This window comes from Myotis nattereri, assembly GCF_964212035.1.
Source record: "Myotis nattereri genome assembly, chromosome: 6".
Lineage (NCBI taxonomy): Eukaryota > Metazoa > Chordata > Mammalia > Chiroptera > Vespertilionidae > Myotis > Myotis nattereri.
In genome coordinates, this window is record NC_138081.1 from 75,451,099 (window position 1) to 75,467,749 (window position 16,651).

Genomic DNA, 16,651 nt, shown 5'->3' on the forward strand with positions numbered 1-16,651 from the left:
TTCACTCTTCTTCCAGCACCCATCTTTGACATTTCAAAAGTTTTAGGGAGGTGACCATGAGGCATCCCAGAATCACTTTTCACGGTGCGTGCCTCCAGTTTGCTGGAGTGAGGTGTTACCTGGCCTCCCTGGCTGGGAAGATAAACTCTCACACGCTCCGAACTTTAACAATGAGTGGCTGGGGACCAGGAACCGCCTGGACCCTGCCCTCTCCCTGGCATCCCGCTCCGGGCTGCGGCGGGACGCGGGTGGGGCGCGGACCTGGCACCGCCTCCCTGGGCGCTGGGCCTCCAGGAGCGCCGGCGCAGCCGGAGCCGCGGGCCCGGGGCGCAGAGGGGAAGCCGCGCGGCCGCCAGCTGCGGCCCGAGGGGACGTACGACGCTGCTGGCCGCCCGCAGAGATGTGACCCGGCCACGCCGCCTCTGTCGGGCTCCCGAACCCCAGCGAACCTGGCGGCCAGAAGGGCCCCGGCGCCCGGCCGCGCGGCCCAGGCGCTGCTGCTGCCGCCGCTGCTGCTGCTGCTCGCGGCCGCGCCGTGGGGACGCGCAGGTAGGTGCATGGCCCCCGGGCGCCGCCTGACTCCAGACCCGGTCGTGGCCCAGTCGAGTCCGTCCCGTCCGCGGGTTTTGCGCTCCCGCCCGCGGGGCTTTGCTGTCCCGCCCGCGGGTTTTGCTTTTCCGGGAGCCGAGCGGGAGGCGCGCGGTCTGCGCGGGGAGCCCCAGGGAGGAACTCACCGCCGTCACTCCCGGGCTTGGTTCTGGGTCCAGTTTGCACGACGCCGCGTTTCACACTTTCTCTGGCGGGGGTTGCCGTCGGGTGGAGGAAGCCGGTGCGGTTACCACAGCTCATAACTTGCAGTCGGAGACGGTGACCGTGCGCAACGCCCTCGCCCGCCCCCCGCGCCCGCGCCGGTACCGGGCGGACTGCGCGCTTTGGCCCCCCGGACCTGCGGGACCTGTGCGCTTAAACAGGGAACTCCCCGCAGCTAGAGGTGGTCTGCGCTTTATGTCACCCCAATAAAAACAATGAAAAAGAAAACGAAAAATAGAAAAACCTCCCAGAAAGGGTCTGATCCGAAGGAACGGGGTCTAGAAAAAAAGCAATGTTTTTAAAGTTAAGATCCACTCTCCTGGGCACGTCATTTTTTCCTTTTCCGGTACGACCATGAAAGGAGATATGCTGTGCATTTTGATTTTCTGGGAAGAGCTTACCTTGTGTTTCCGGTTTTGTTTTTAAGTTTAAACTCTACCAGCTGGACTCCAGTAACCAGATGATTCACTAACATTTCTTTTTTTCTTCTGTATTTCTGGTAGAGAGAAAAAAATTATTTTTCTGGGTGTCCCTTTTTATTAACATAGAATGTTACATTAGTTTTAGATGTACAACATGATGATTCCACATTTGTATACGTTGCTAAATAATCACCACGTAAGTCTATTACCGTCTATCACCACACAGCGTTATTGCAGTGTTATTGATGACAGTCCCATGATGGACATTTCATCCCCATGACTTGTTTTATAACTAGAAGTTCGTACCTCCATCCTCTTCATCCATTTCGCCCACCCCCCAACCCTCCTCCCTTTGGCAACCACCAGTCTGTTCTCTGTATCTATGAGTTCGGTTTTGTTTTGTTTGTTCATTTGTTTTGCTTTTAAAAATTCCATATGTAAGTGAAATCATACAATATTTCACTTAGCATATCCTCAAGGTCCATCCAGATTGTTACAAATAGTAAGATTTCGTTCTTTTTTATGGCCGAGTAGTATTCCATTACACACACCCTGCATCTTCTTTATCCATCAATGGACACAGGTTGTTACCATATCTTGGCTATCGTCAATAATTCTGCTATGAACATAGGGGCACTTATATCTTTTCGAATAAATACCCAGAAGTGGAGTTGCTAGATTATATGGTAACTCTGTTTTTTTATTTTTTGAAGAATTTTTGTGCTGTTTTCCATAGTGGCTGTACCAATTTACATTCCCACCAACAGTGCACGAGGGCTCCATTTTCTCTACATCCTCATTAACAATTGTTATTTCTTGTCTTTTTTATAATGACCATTCTGACAGATAGAAGGTGTTATTGCATTGTGGTTTTGATTAGCATTTCCATGATGATTAGTGAGGTTGAGCATCTTTTCATGTGCCTGTTGGTCAATTGTATGTCTTCTTTGGAAAAATGTTCAGATCCTCTGCCCATTTTTTAATCAGATTGCTTGTTTTATTTTTTTTTTATTTTTATTTTTTTCCCTTTATTGAATAAGGTATTACAAATGTGTCCTTATCCCCCCAATGTCCCCTCATCCCCCCAATCCTGTCCTTACCCTCACCCCCTGTTGTCCACATCCATCACTTATGCTTATATGCAAGCATACAAGTCCTTTGGTTGATCTTTCCCCCTCACCCCCACCCTCCCCTGCCTTCCCTCTGAGTTTTGAGCATCTGATCGATGCTTCTCTGTCTCTACATCTGTTTTTGTTCATCGGTTTATATTGTTCATTATAATCCACAAATGAATGAGAGCATGTGATATTTATCTTTCTCTGACTGACTTATTTCACTTAGCATAGTGCTCTCCAGCTCCATCCATGCTGTTGCAAATGGTAGGAGTTCCTTCCTTTTTACAGCAGCATAGTATTCCATTGTGTATATGTGCCACAGTTTTCTAATCCACTCATCTGCTGATGGGCACTTAGGCTGTTTCCAAATCTTAGCTATGGTGAATTGTGCTGCTATGAACATAGCGGTGCATATATCCTTTCTGATTGGTGTTTCTGGTTTCTTGGGATATATTCCTAGAAGTGGGATCACTGGGTCAAATGGGAGTTCCATTTTTAGTTTTTTGAGGAAACTCCATACTGTTCTCCACAGTGGCTGCACCAGTTTGCATTCCCACCAGTAGTGAACGAGGGTTCCTTTTTCTCCGCATCCTCACCAGCATTTGTCATTTGTTGATTTGTTGATGATAGCCATTCTGACAGGTGCGAGATGGTACCTCATTGTCTTTTGATTTGCATCTCTCGGATGATTAGTGACTTTAAGCATGTTTTCATATGTCTCTTGGCTTTCTGAATGTCCTCTTTCAAAAAGTGTCTATTAGGTCCGTTGCCCATTTTTTGATTGGGTTGTTTATCTTCCTTTTGTTAAATTGTATGAGTTCCCTATAAATGTTGGAGATTAAACCTTTATCGGAGATATCATTGGCAAATATGTTCCCCCCATGCAGTGGGTTTTCTTGTTGTTTTGTTGATGGTTTCTTTTGCTGTGCAGAAGCTTTTTATTTTGATGTAGTCCCATTTGTTTATTTTCCATTTAGTTTCCATTGCCCGAGGAGCTGTGTCAGTGAAGAAATTCCTTCGGCATATATCTGAGATTTTGCTACCTGTGTGCTTGTTTTATTTTTTTGCATTTGTTTGTTTGTTATTGAATTGTGTGCGTTGTTTATTGTATATTTTTTATATTAATCCCTTATCAGGTATTTGATTTGCAAATATTTTCTCCCATTTAGGTTGCCTTTTCACTTTGTTAATAATTTCCTTTGTTGTGCAAAGGTTTTTTTAGTTTGATGTAGTCCCACTGGTTTAGTTTTACTTATGTTTCCCTTGTCTTTAGTGTCAGGTCCAAAAAAAAACATCAAGATTGATGTCAAAGAGCTCACGTTGTGTGTTTTTCTAGAAGTTACATTCAAGTCTTTAATCCACTTGAGTTAATTTTTGTGTGCGGCATAAGATAATGAACCAGTTTCATTCTTTTCCATGTGGCTATCTAGTTTTCTCAACATTTCTTGAAAAAAGCTATCTTTCCCCATTGTATGTTCTTGACTCCTTTGTCATAAAACAATTGACCATATATGTGTGGGTTTATTTCTGGGCTCTTCATTCTGTTCCATCTATAATAATAAAAGTGTAATATGCAAATTGACTGAACAGCCGATGAACAGCCGAACAGTGGAACAACCGTCTGGACGACCACGTTATGACATCCACTAGCACCAGGCCAGCCAAGGCAGGTGCTATGCGATTGCTTGGGGGCCCCGCCATTACCCCATGATCGCCCTGCAGAGGGAGGTCCAGGCCACTGGCCGGCAGAGCAATCAGTCAGGGGCTCCCGGACTGCAAGAGGATGCTGGCTGGGCTGAGGGGCCCCTCCTCCACAAGTGCATGAATTTCGTGCACCGGGCCTCTAGTTGATCTAGAGCAGTGGTTCTCAACCTTTCTAATGCTGCGACCCTTTAATACAGTTCCTCATGTTGTGGTGACCCCCAACCATAAAAATTATTTTCATTGCTACTTCATAACTGTAATTTTGCTACTGTTATGAATTGTAATGTAAATATCTGATATGCAGGATGTATTTTCATTGCTACAAATTGAACATAATTAAAGCATAGTGATTAATCACAAAAACAATATGTAATTATATATGTGCTTTCTGATGGTCTTATGCGACCCCTGTGAAAGGGTTGTTCGACCTGCAAAGGGGCCGTGACCCACAGATTGAGAACCGCTGATCTAGAGTCTGTTTTTATGCCAAATGCCATACTATTTTGATTATTATAGCTTTGTAATATAGTTTGAAATCAGGAAGAATGATACCTTCAGCCTTGTTCTTCTTTTTCAAGATTGCTTTGGCTATTTGGGATCTTTTGTGGTTGCATACAAATTTTAGATTTGTTTATTCTATTTTTCTGAAAAATGCCATTATGATTTTTTTTAATATATTTTATTGATTTTTCACAGAGAGGAAGGGAGAGAGATAGAGTTAGAAACATCGATGAGAGAGAAACATCGATCAGCTGCCTCCTGCACATCCCCCACTGGGGATGTGCCCGCAACCCAGGTACATGCCCTTGACCGGAATCGAACCTGGGACCTCTCAGTCCGCAGGCCGACGCTCCATCCACTGAGCCAAACCGGTTTCGGCGCCATTATGATTTTGATAGGGATTGCATTGAATCTGTAGATTGCTTTGAGTAACATGACATTTAAACAATATTAATTCTTCTATGCCATTAGCATGGAATAGCTTTCCATTTATTTGTGTCCTCTTTAATTTCTTTCTTTGATTTCTTATAATTTTCAGTGTACAGCTCTTTTACTTCCTTGGTTAAATTTATTCCTAGGTTTGATCCAATTGGGAATGGATTGTTTCCCTAGTTTCTCTTTCTGCTAGTTCATTGTTAGTGTATAAATTTTGAATATTAATTTTGTACCCTGCAACTTTGTTGTTTGGTTCTAACAGTTTTTTGTGTTTTTTTCTTTTTTGATGGATCCTTTAGGGTTTTCTATCTATAAAATCATGTCATCCACAAATAATAAATTTTACTTCTTCCTGTCCAGTTTGGAAGCTTGTTATTTCTTTTTCTGTCCAATTGTTGTGGCTAGGCTTTCCAATGATATGTTGAATAAAAGTCTCAAGAACGATGCTTGAGATTATTTCAATCCTCCTAAATTTATTGAGACTTGTTCTATGGCCTAATCTATATGATCTGTCCTGGAGAAGGTCCCATGTGCACTTGAGAAAATGTGCATTCTGCTGCTTTTGGATGGAATGCTCTGTACACAGCTGTTAAATGTATGTGTTCTAATGTATTGTTTAAGGCTCATGTTTCTTTATTGATTTTTCTGTCTGGATGATAAATCCATTGATGTGAGTGGAGTATTAAAGTCCCCTACTAATATTGTGTTGCTGTTAATTTCTCCCTTTATGTCTCCTAATATTTGCTTTATATATTTAAGTGCTCCTATGTTGGGTATGTAAATACAGTTGACTTTGAACAAAATTTCCAAATCTTTCCGAAATCCCCAAAGAGGGAAAAAATATAGAGTTTTTTTTTGTCTATGAACAACTGAACCTACCTTTAGTTTTGGAGCTTTAGAATACAGTTTAAATATTACTACTACACTTATGCTTATTTAAGCTAATATACTATAATAAACACAGTGAGGGTATTTGTTGACCTGTCTCTTCTTTGATATTAAAAACAGCAGCATTGGATATTTTATTTTACTGAGACATTATTCTAGGACATACTTAATATACACATATGATTCCAGTTTAACTAATTAAACTTTTTAAAAATTATTTTTTAAACTTCGTATTTGAACTAATTTGAGTCTTACAGAAAAGTTACAGAAATAGTATAAAGTTCCCATAAATCACTCACCTAGTTTCCTCCAATTTCCACATCTTATGTAACCATTGTACAATGTTCAGAACCAGCAAATTAACAGTGGTTTAATATATTTACTGAACTGTGGACCTTGCATGAATTTCACCAATTTTCCAACCAATGCCCCTTTTCTGTTCCAGGATCCACTCCAGGATCCCACATTACATTAATTGTCATGCCTCCTTCGTCTCCTCCCATCTGCGACAGTTCCTCAGCCTTTCTTTGCTTCCAGGTCCTTGACACTTTTGAAGAAATCTAGTCACCTTTTCCTTAGAATGTCCCTCAATTTGGGTTTGACGTTTCCTCGTGATCAGAGTGAGGTTATTTCTTTTGAACAAGAATACCATCCATATTATGTTGTCTTTCCCAGTGCAGCATACCAAAGCATTTATGATATCAACATGTGATTTTTACTGGTGATATTAACCTTGATCACTTGGTTAATTAAGGTGGTGTCTGGAGGGTTTCTCACTGTAGAGTTCATATTTTCCACTTTGTGATTAATAAATACCTTGTGAGAAAATACTTTTTTTTTTTTAATTAAATCTTTATTGTTCAGATTATTACATTTGTTCCTCTTTTTTCCCCCCCATAACTCCCCTCCTCCCAGTTCCCACCCCACCCTCCGCCCTCACTCCCCACCCACTGTCCTCATCCATAGGTGCACGATTTTTGTCCAGTCTCTTCCCGCATCTCCCACACCCCTTTCCCCCCGAAGAATAGTCAGTCCATTCCCTTTCTATGTCCCTGATTCTATTATAATCAACAGTTCATTCTGTTCATCGGATTATTTATTCACTTGATTCTTAGATTCACTTGTTGATAGATGCATATTTGTTGTTCATAATTTGTATCTTTACCTTTTTCTTCCTCTTCCTCTTCTTAAAGGATACCTTTCAGCATTTCATATAATCCTGGTTTGGTGGTGATGAACTCCTTTAGCTTTTCCTTATCTGTGAAGCTCTTTATCTGACCTTCAATTCTGAATGATAGCTTTGCTGGATAAAGTAATCTTGGTTGTAGGTTCTTGGTGTTCATCCCTTTGAATATTTCTTGCCACTCCCTTCTGGCCTGCAAAGTTTCTGTTGAGAAATCAGCTGACAGTCGTATGGGTATTCCCTTGTAGGTAACTGAGTTTCTTTCTCTTGCTGTTTTTAAGATTCTCTCTTTATCTTTTGCTCTTGGCATTTTAATTATGATGTGTCTTGGTGTGGTCCTCTTTGGATTCCTTTTGTTTGGGGTTCTCCGCGCTTCTTGGACCTGTAAGTCCATTTCTTTCACCAGGTGAGGGAAGTTTTCTGTCATTATTTCTTCAAATAGGTTTTCAATATCTTGCTCTCTCTCATCTTCTGGCACCCCTATAATTCTGATGTTGGTACGCTTGAAGCTGTCCCAGAGGCTCCTTACACTATCCTCGCATTTTTGGATTCTTTTTTCATTTTGCTTTTCCGGTTGGGTGTTTTTTGCTTCCTCGCGTTTCAAATCTTTGACTTGATTCTTGCGCTCCTCTGTTCTGCTGTCGGGAGTCTGTATAATATTCTTTATTTCAGTCAGTGTATGCTTAATTTCTAGTTGGTTCCCCAATATAACATCGAGGGTCTCATTAGTTTTCTTGTAGATCTCATTAAGTTTATCGGCGGCTTCTAAACAGTTCTTGAGAGACCTTAAAAGTGTGGTTCTGAACTCTAGATCTTCCATTGACAATTTTGTCCTGTTTCTTTGTCTCCGCATTTTGTTATGCTTCCTTGGTGCACCCCCTAGTGGTCTTTGTTTGTGGTTTTATAGTTAAATCTTGATTGTTGTAGCTAATTCCAGGGAGGGTTTGACCTCCAGGCCAAGTGGCTATGAGAATCAGCTGTGTCAGCAGTGAGAGAACTTCTGTCCTCTAGGGAGGTGCTAATCTAGCCTTTGCCTGAGGCTATCCGGCAAATGCCTCTGTGCAGGGCTTGGGCGGGGCGGGTCGCACAGGATCAACAGGGTGGGCCGGAGAGAGCAGTAATGGCGGCTCTCAGTCCTGTCCCCAGGGGCTCTGCCTCTCTGAGTCCCAGCACCCGCTGCAAACCTCGGAGAGAAAGCTGCACTCGCTCTGACTGAAACCAGACAGTCGCGCTTCTCCCGTTTGAGTCTGGGTCCCTAAAGACTCGCCCGGATCTGGAGCTCAGAGTCTGCGACTCCCGATTGAAAACGCCACCCGCGCCCTCCGCCGCCAGCCCGCTCCGCGCACTCCGCACCTCAGAATTTGACTTCAGCGCTGCGCCTCCTCTGCGTGTCCGTATGCGTTTCTCTTTCCTCCTAGTTGTAGGACTTCCACTCAGCCAGCGTTCCAGTGGTTCTGGGTGATGTCCCTCCGTCTTTTAGTTTCACTTTTGAAGTAGTTGTTCAAAGCAGCAAACTCCGGCGTTAACCTATGCCGCCATCTTGGTTCTCCCCGTGAGAAAATACTTTGAGATCATACAGATATCTTGTTTCTCTTCAAACTTATTTATACCCACTAATTTTATTATCCACCAGTGAACGTTGACTGCACTAACTATTATGAGTAATGGTGATTTTTTTTTTATTTCCCTCTTTCCTTCTCCATATTAATTGGAATTCTGTTGCCAGGAAAAGCTGTTAACTTCTCCCCCACATATTTATCTATTTGATTGTTTAAATGTGTCAATAAGGACTCATTAACATTTACTTTATTCTTTGAGTTATAATCCAATACAATTATATCTGCTGCTCAAATTGTTCCAGCTTTAGCTATTAAAACCCCTTTTAGTTTGGCTCCTCCTGCCTCTATTTCTCTGAGGGGTACCTTTCCTGCAAAATCCTCACTCTTGCTCCAACAACAATTCTATTCATACTATGGCTACCTATCCATATAATTCCAAGCCAGCCCTCCTTCTCCATTTTAGATTAAAATATATAGGTTGTAAAAGGTCCACTAAGCTACCTACTAAATGCTCTATCTTGTTATTTTAAAAATTGGCTCATAGCTTTAAGCACAAAATAGAATATCACATGCAGTTCAGGAGCAAATGATATAAGGAAATGAGGTGTTTGAGGTGAATGATCAGATTTAATGGAAAAGAATTACCTTCATACCCCATGCATCAATTCTGAGTTTTTAAAAGTTAAAATATAACTTGATACAATATGATTTTAAAATAATCTTATTTTGAGCACTTTTTGTTCATTCATTCATACAATGCCATTCATTCATTTATACAATATCACTCATTCATACATTTCAGGAACTGTTCTAGGCATTCAGATGAACAAGAAAACAAGGTCTCTTTCTTCATGGAGCTTTTAGTCTCAGACAGGTTAATACATCTATATATAGAAAAGCCTAAGTGACTGTTGTGACAGGACAACTGGATGACCAAACAGCAGGCCGGTAGCTATGATGCACACTGACCACCAGAGGGCAGACGTTCAATGCAGGACCTGCCCCCTGGTGGTCAGTGCGCTCCCACAGCCAACCTTCCATGGCCTCTCCCCCCGGCCAGCCCTGATTGGCCCCAATTGGGACTGGGTGAGATGGCCCTTATCAGCTCCGATCACCAGCCAGGCGAGGGACTCCACCTGTGCACAAATTTGTGCACTACGCCTCTAGTTGAAGTGTAAATACCAGAATTGAGTAAACGATGTTTATTTAGAAGCACAGAACAAGGCAACTGATCTCATTTAAGGGTTAGGCAGGGCTTCCTATGAAAAGGGTCCCTTAAACTGAGACTTATAAAAAGTGCTGGTGTGTGTGTGTTGGGGAGGCGGGAGGGTGGGGATGCCAATATATGTCACATCACATCACATTCACTCTACTTGAGGAGAAACTGTGCATTGAAAAGAAATGATATATCCAAGCAAATGTCTTACTATAAATAAATACTTCAAAGGCTTTTAGGAAAACACATAAATTCAATTAATAGTCATGGATAGGCTGCCATCTAGCCACATTATGCAAAATATTTATAATTCAGTATAAATTTATATCTTTTCATTTAAATTATTTGCAAGAAAATAAAGCTAAATTCTGCTTTAATCATATTCTATCCATACATTACTAGGTAGTTAATATTCCTTTTTAACACATACATTTCTTTCCTATAAAACCACAGATCGGCAAACAAAACCTGACAAGTAGCAAAATACCATAAAAGGATGGTATTTCTGAGGGTGGTACCAAGTAGGTAGGAGTAAGGACCTTTGTAGCTGTAGACCTCAAGGTCATTGGCAGCCTCAAAGAATCATTGTGGTCTGCGGCTCTTTACAATACTGAGTCAAACCACAAATAATTATCAAAAAGCACATATGTTACAGCTGTGGTTTGCTAAGTTAGAGTTGGTGTCCTACGTGCTATTTCCCACTTCCTGAATAAATACAGTCCTTTGAAGGCTCTGTTTTGCTTTAATGAGCATGAGCAAAGGGAATATCTTAATTGATTCATTCTCCTAGTCGTTCCTGGATAAGTTCCTTTGTTGTCAGTCTTTGGCTCTTCTACATGGGTGGTCTATCCATTGTTGCTCTGCTTTTCTCTTGACCAATGTTTTTGTTGTATATTTTTTACATCTTTATGGCAAGAAAGCACCTTAAGAGCTGATCTTCAGCAAGGCCTATGTGGAAGCCCTGTTCATTTCATTACCTTTAGTAATACAACGTTATCAAGGTACTAGAGGCCCATTGCACGAAGAGATTCATGCAATAGGCCTTCCCTTCCCCTGGCTCTCGGCACCGGTTTTCCTCCAGCACCCGGGGCCCAGGCCTTTGCTCTGGCCGGAGCCTTCAGTCTTCACGGCTCCAGACGGAGCCTTCAGTCTTCGCTCCGCCACTTCGCCCCTACGTATGCAAATTAACTGCCATCTTTGTTGGGTTAATTTGCATACTCTCCTGATTGGCTGGTGAGCATAGTGGAGGGATGGTTAATTTACATGTTTGTCTATTATTAGGTAAGATAATTCAACCCTGAAGAGGTCTGATTCTACTCCCAGTCTCCTTCAAAACATCAAAGCATCTACTTGTCACTACAGAGAAAAGTTAGCCTATTAAAAACTATTTCACCTTTCTGACAGTGTTTTTGATGGCTACTGTATACTTTCATCTTCATCTTGTTGATTGGAAGTCTGAGATCACATGACCAACCTCATTTCTCTCAAAATCGCAATTAACAATGAACAGAAGGCAATACTGTTACTTATTTTCAAGTCGCCACTAGATAATTTCTTCCAAGTCTCTATGAAATAATTATTAAACATCTTACTTTTTCTATTAATTTTTTCTCACATTTTTATCTTATTGATTTTTATCTTTGAAAATTTCAAATGATGAAGGTGTTATGGAATAATTAACATTACTTCTGTGAAGATAAAAAGTTGTGAAAATGATTTGAAAAATAAACTGGATGATGTATATCAATATTTAATAAACACCTACTGATTGAATTTGGAGTTCCCAACTGCTATTCTTTCCAGTACTTTAGTAGCTCCAATTAGTCTTTGACTCTGTTCATTCTTTTATGCTTTTCCTTCGGAAGCAAGTTATCAAGTTGTAGATACTCCAATCCACATTCCAATTTACTTTTCCACAGTTACTATGATATGCATTACAATCAAGACACTTTGGAAATAGAAAAATGTGGAGAAAATCAAGTCCCTGCCCTCAAAAAGCTAATTTTCAAAAGGCAAGGGAAGGGAAGACATTCATAAAGAGATGACTAAGGTAGTAGGACTGGTTTTGTAACAAATAGTAGGTCTGACATATACAAATTAATGATGGTATCTTCAAAATAGGTATTTTAGGAGGCTATGCAAAAAAATCTCACAACAATGAATTTCTTAAACTCCTTTTTTCAGAGTTACAGGTAGAACCTGGTATACCTTGGCCAAAATAACCCTTTAAGTGGCAAATCTTCATCTTTGATATATGGATTTAATTTCAAAAGCATTCAGAGGCACTTCCAACGAACTTGGGCAATTAAACGGGGAAATGCTATGTTGGGCAAAAACGAGGTGTGACTATAAAGTAATGAAATGGAATTTTTTACATGTTTGTTAAATACCTCCAAAGATAATTGCAACTGAAGGGAAGCATGCCTCAAATGCCATGAGCTGAGCAGTACCATGGGGGTAATCATGAACATTCCCAAGGGTACTCTTTGATGGGTAAACTCCAATACATTTATTTTAAAAAGTAGTCTCTCTTAAAGCCCTACATGCTATCAAGCACCATCTGCAATCTATATATATATATATAAAAAGCCAGCGTCTGGAACAACCAGAACGACTGATGACCAGTCGCTGTGATGCCCACTGTGGCCAGCGAACTGGCCTGATCGGGGGTGGGGCCAGCCGGCCAACCTCCCCCCCATCAGCCCCACCCCCAGTGGGCCCCCACCAACCTGATTGGCCTGCAGCCCTTCCCCCTGGCCAGCTCCACCCCCAATCAGCCCCCCCCACCACACCAATCGGGGGTGGGGCTGGCCGGCCAACCTCCCCCAGCCCCTCCCCCAGCCCCATTTGGGGGCGGGGCCAGCCGGCCCAAAACCCCTCCCCATGACCAGCCCCATCCCTAATCAGCCCCTCCACCCCAATTGAGGGTGGGGCCTGCCAGCCAGTCACCCACGGTCCCTCCCCCACAGCTGGCCCAGCCCTGATCAGGCCCTGATCGGGGCAGGCCTGCCGGCCAACCTCCTGCCATCTCCTCCTCCTGACAGGCCCTGTTCCGATCCGCCGATTGGGGCTGGGCCGGCCGGACCCGACCCATGCACGAATTCATGCACTGGGCCTCTAGTATTCAATAACAAGCTATAACAAAAGGAAAATTAACACTGAGGGGACACTAAGCTAAATGATGGGACTTACAAGATATAACTAACAATCGTTACTTGGAAGTTCATTAAATGGACATCTCCTTGTGGACCCTTCACAGCTTTGTTATAACAGGCCATTGTAAGTACCCACAATTCAAAGGGACACACTCAAGTATCCCTCTATTGCTCAAGCCCATACTCTGGTCAGAGAGCTCAAAGGGAACCCAGAGGTCCTGACCCAAAGTGTGGCCTTCTGAGTTCAACTTTTCCAAGACCAGACTGTTACCTAGATGACTGTTGTCAGTAATGCCTACTTTCTTTAGTGGAGACTGTGTATACCAGTGATGGCGAACCTATGACATGCGAACTCATTTTTTTGGTTGATTTTTCTTTGTTAAATGGCATTTAAATATTTAAAATAAATATCAAAAATATAAATCTTTTTTATACTATGGTTGCAAATATCAAAAAATTTCTATATGTGACATGGCACTAGAGTTAAGTTAGGGTTTTTCAAAATGCTGACAAGCTGAGCTCAAAAGGTTCGCCATCACTGGTGTATACCCTACATAGCACCACAGTATCATCATATTTTAGTTGCTAAAATAGTACAAGCCAGTATTCATTAAATGGATGCACTCCTGGAGGAACAAGGGGTCTTTAAAGTCCAAAAGATAGTATAGGAGGAGAGCACCAAAATTGTAAAGGCACACAACAGCAGGGCAAGTTAAGATATCGCAGGTAATTTGTTGTGGCTGTGAACATGGCGCATTTGGCAGAATTGCAAAAGGAGTGGTCAGACAAGCCCATGAAGAATCTTGTGTTTCAAACCAAAGTTGTAATGGTACAGCATTCTCAGAAGAAACTACGTGTGTCAATCAAACAGCTTTATGATTTGGGATGTGAAACCAATGGATTATCAGAGAGAATCAAAGTTATACTTTCTGGCCCTGAACCTATGTGTGTGTGTTGGGGGGGTGGGCGGTGGGCGGCGGGGAATGCTGTTGTTACCCATACATTGGCCCTTGACTCCTGATATCAATGTGGGTGTAACATATTTTCACTCCGGTGTTCATTAAATTATCTTATCAGTACAGGCAGGTTGGAAAAATGACTTACCTCAGTCGGAATGTTTATTCATTCCTTCTCTATGTTTTCCAAACTTGAAACAAACACTGTGCCTACAAACTGCAAAGATTTAAAAACCACAAGAAGGTACTAATTGCCAATTCTTTTTCTTTCTCAAATGTTCTATTTTGCCCCTTTGAAAAAGTGCTAATTCTATTTTTTTTATCACGGCTTTGCATCATCAAAACAGGTAAAACCTTGATAAATACTCACCTGTTAATTTAGCTTTCACAGCATAGCAGCTCTGCTCCGTTAGGAGGTCCTGTTGTTTCTACTTTGTAAATAGAGCTCTGAGCTGCCCACCCAGCCCCATATCCACAGCCAGCATCTGGGGGCAAGCTCAGCCCGCCCCACTGGGGCAGCTGGAGTTAGGTGTTACTGGTCTCTCCACTTCTAGTCTTGCCCCCATCCAGTCTTTTCTCCCTTCAGCAGTGAAGTAATCCATTCAAACTAAAAATAGGCCATGGCTTCTCCTGATGATAAGGCTTCAGTACTCTCCCACTAAATTTCAATACTCGGTACACCAAATTACCTGCAGTATCCTAACTTGCCTGCTGTTGTGTGCCTTTAAATCCTCCTATACTATCTTTTAGACTAAAGACGCCTTGTTCCTCCAGGTGTGCATCCATTTAATGAATACTGGCTTGAACTATTTTAGCAATAAATTTCAGGTATAATCTAGCTTCCTTCCCAGGGCTCACAAAAAGGGGATCTAGCCCATCTGTACTTCTTCCATTCCATCTTGGCCACTCTCCTCCTTTTTCATGGTGGGGCTGCCTCTGGATGATATTTCGATTGATTGACAGGGGATGATTCAAAACTGATAGCTTTTCTGCCTGTGCAATCGGAAAGATAATGTCGATCCACATAAAGAATGTGCAGGACTAAAAAGCTGGGATATTCTTTCCCCAAAAGTAGTGTATAAAACAGTAATATCTATTAGGAAATGTTTCTATGAAAGCCATTTACTACTCTCAGTGTATTTACAATGACCTTAACTAAGAATTTACTGAAATCCTAGTCAGTGTATTTACAATGACCTTAACTAAGAATTAATATTTTTTTAAAAATCCAAAACATTGTTGCTTTTATCTTTACTTGCTACTGAAAGGCTAATAAGTATCCAGTCTTCTCACTAGGTTTTTTATTTTCTTTATAAATAAAAAGTTGACCTATTTAAAAGGACACCTTTTCAAGATTGTTAAAGCAGGAGTCATTAATAACATGATTGGGAATGTAGGGGCCATATTTTTTTCTTCCAGTTTAATTTCCTTTTTTTAATTTAATTTTTTATTTTAGTGACTAAACTATCTTAGTTCCTCTTATTTTTAGAATCTTTGTTTTATTAGCTATCTATTGCTGTGTAACAAGGTACCTCAAAACTTAGCAGCTTAATACAACAAGCATTCTCTCAGGGAGTTTCCAAGGAGGAGTCCGGTGATGGCTTGGTTGGGTGGTTCTGGCTCAGGGTCTCTCATGAGAGTACTAGAGGCCCAGTGCACGAAATTCGTGCACTGGAGTGGGGTCTCTCAGCGCCCATCTTGGGGATGCCCAACTGATGGCTCCCTGTAGGGAACAGGCCCAAGCCAACAGTCAGACATCCTTAGCACTGCCGTGGATGCAGGAGAGTCTCCCGCCACCACCGCTGCGCTCGCCAGCTGTGAGCCCAGCTTCTAGCTGAGAGGTGCTCCCCTGTGCGAGCACATTGACCACCAGGGGCAGCTCCTGTGTTTAGCGTCTACCCCCTGGTGGTCATTGCGCATCATAGTGACCAGTCCTTCCATCGTTTGGTCAATTTGCATATTAGCCTTTTATTATATAGGATAGTCACGTGATAGGTTGGGGCTACAGTCATCTGAAGGACCACTTCTAAGCTCACCATTATGCCTCTTGGAAGGAGGCCTCAGTGTCTTTTATAACCTAATCTTGGAAATGATGTACCATCATCTCTGTCATATGCTATTGGTCATACAGACCAACCCAGAAACAGTGTGGGAGGGGACTAGACAGTCTGGGAATGCCAGCTGGAGGGAGTAACTGAGGGCCATCTTGGAGGTGGATTATCAAAATTGTGGTGATACATGTGATTTACCCACAATGTGGACTTGGCAGGGGAAATGTATACACATTTCACAATTTCTTTCCAAAATATAGAATGGCATGATGAAAATATTGCTTAATGTTTTAATAGTATGTTCACATTATTAATTTCCTTTATTTAACCTATTATTACCACAGTTTGCCAACATTTTAATAACTGGCATGGCATTTCTAGAGGATTATTTATTTTTTTATTTATTTTTTTTTTAAATATATTTTATTGATTTTTCACAGAGAGGAAGGGAGAGAGATAGAGAGTCAGAAACATCGATGAGAGAAACATCGACCAGCTGCCTCCTGCACATCCCCCACTGGGGATATGCCCGCAACCCAGGTACATGCCCCCGACCGGAATCGAACCCGGGACCTTTCAGTCCGCAGGCCGACGCTCTATCCACTGAGCCAAACCGGTCTCGGCGAGAGGATTATTTAAATAATTACAAAACATTA

At 42.1% G+C, this 16,651-nt stretch overlaps 1 protein-coding gene across 1 annotated transcript in view; it reads left to right on the top strand.

Annotated features, from left to right (window-relative positions):
• Positions 1–322: 322 nt before the first annotated feature.
• The window catches only part of IL20RA (interleukin 20 receptor subunit alpha), a 32,342-nt gene continuing 16,013 nt past the window's right edge, over positions 323–16,651 (top strand). The window contains exon 1 of the mRNA XM_081094571.1: positions 323–549. The gene's annotated coding sequence lies outside the window, so the exon portion shown is untranslated. The remainder of the gene's footprint in view (positions 550–16,651) is intronic.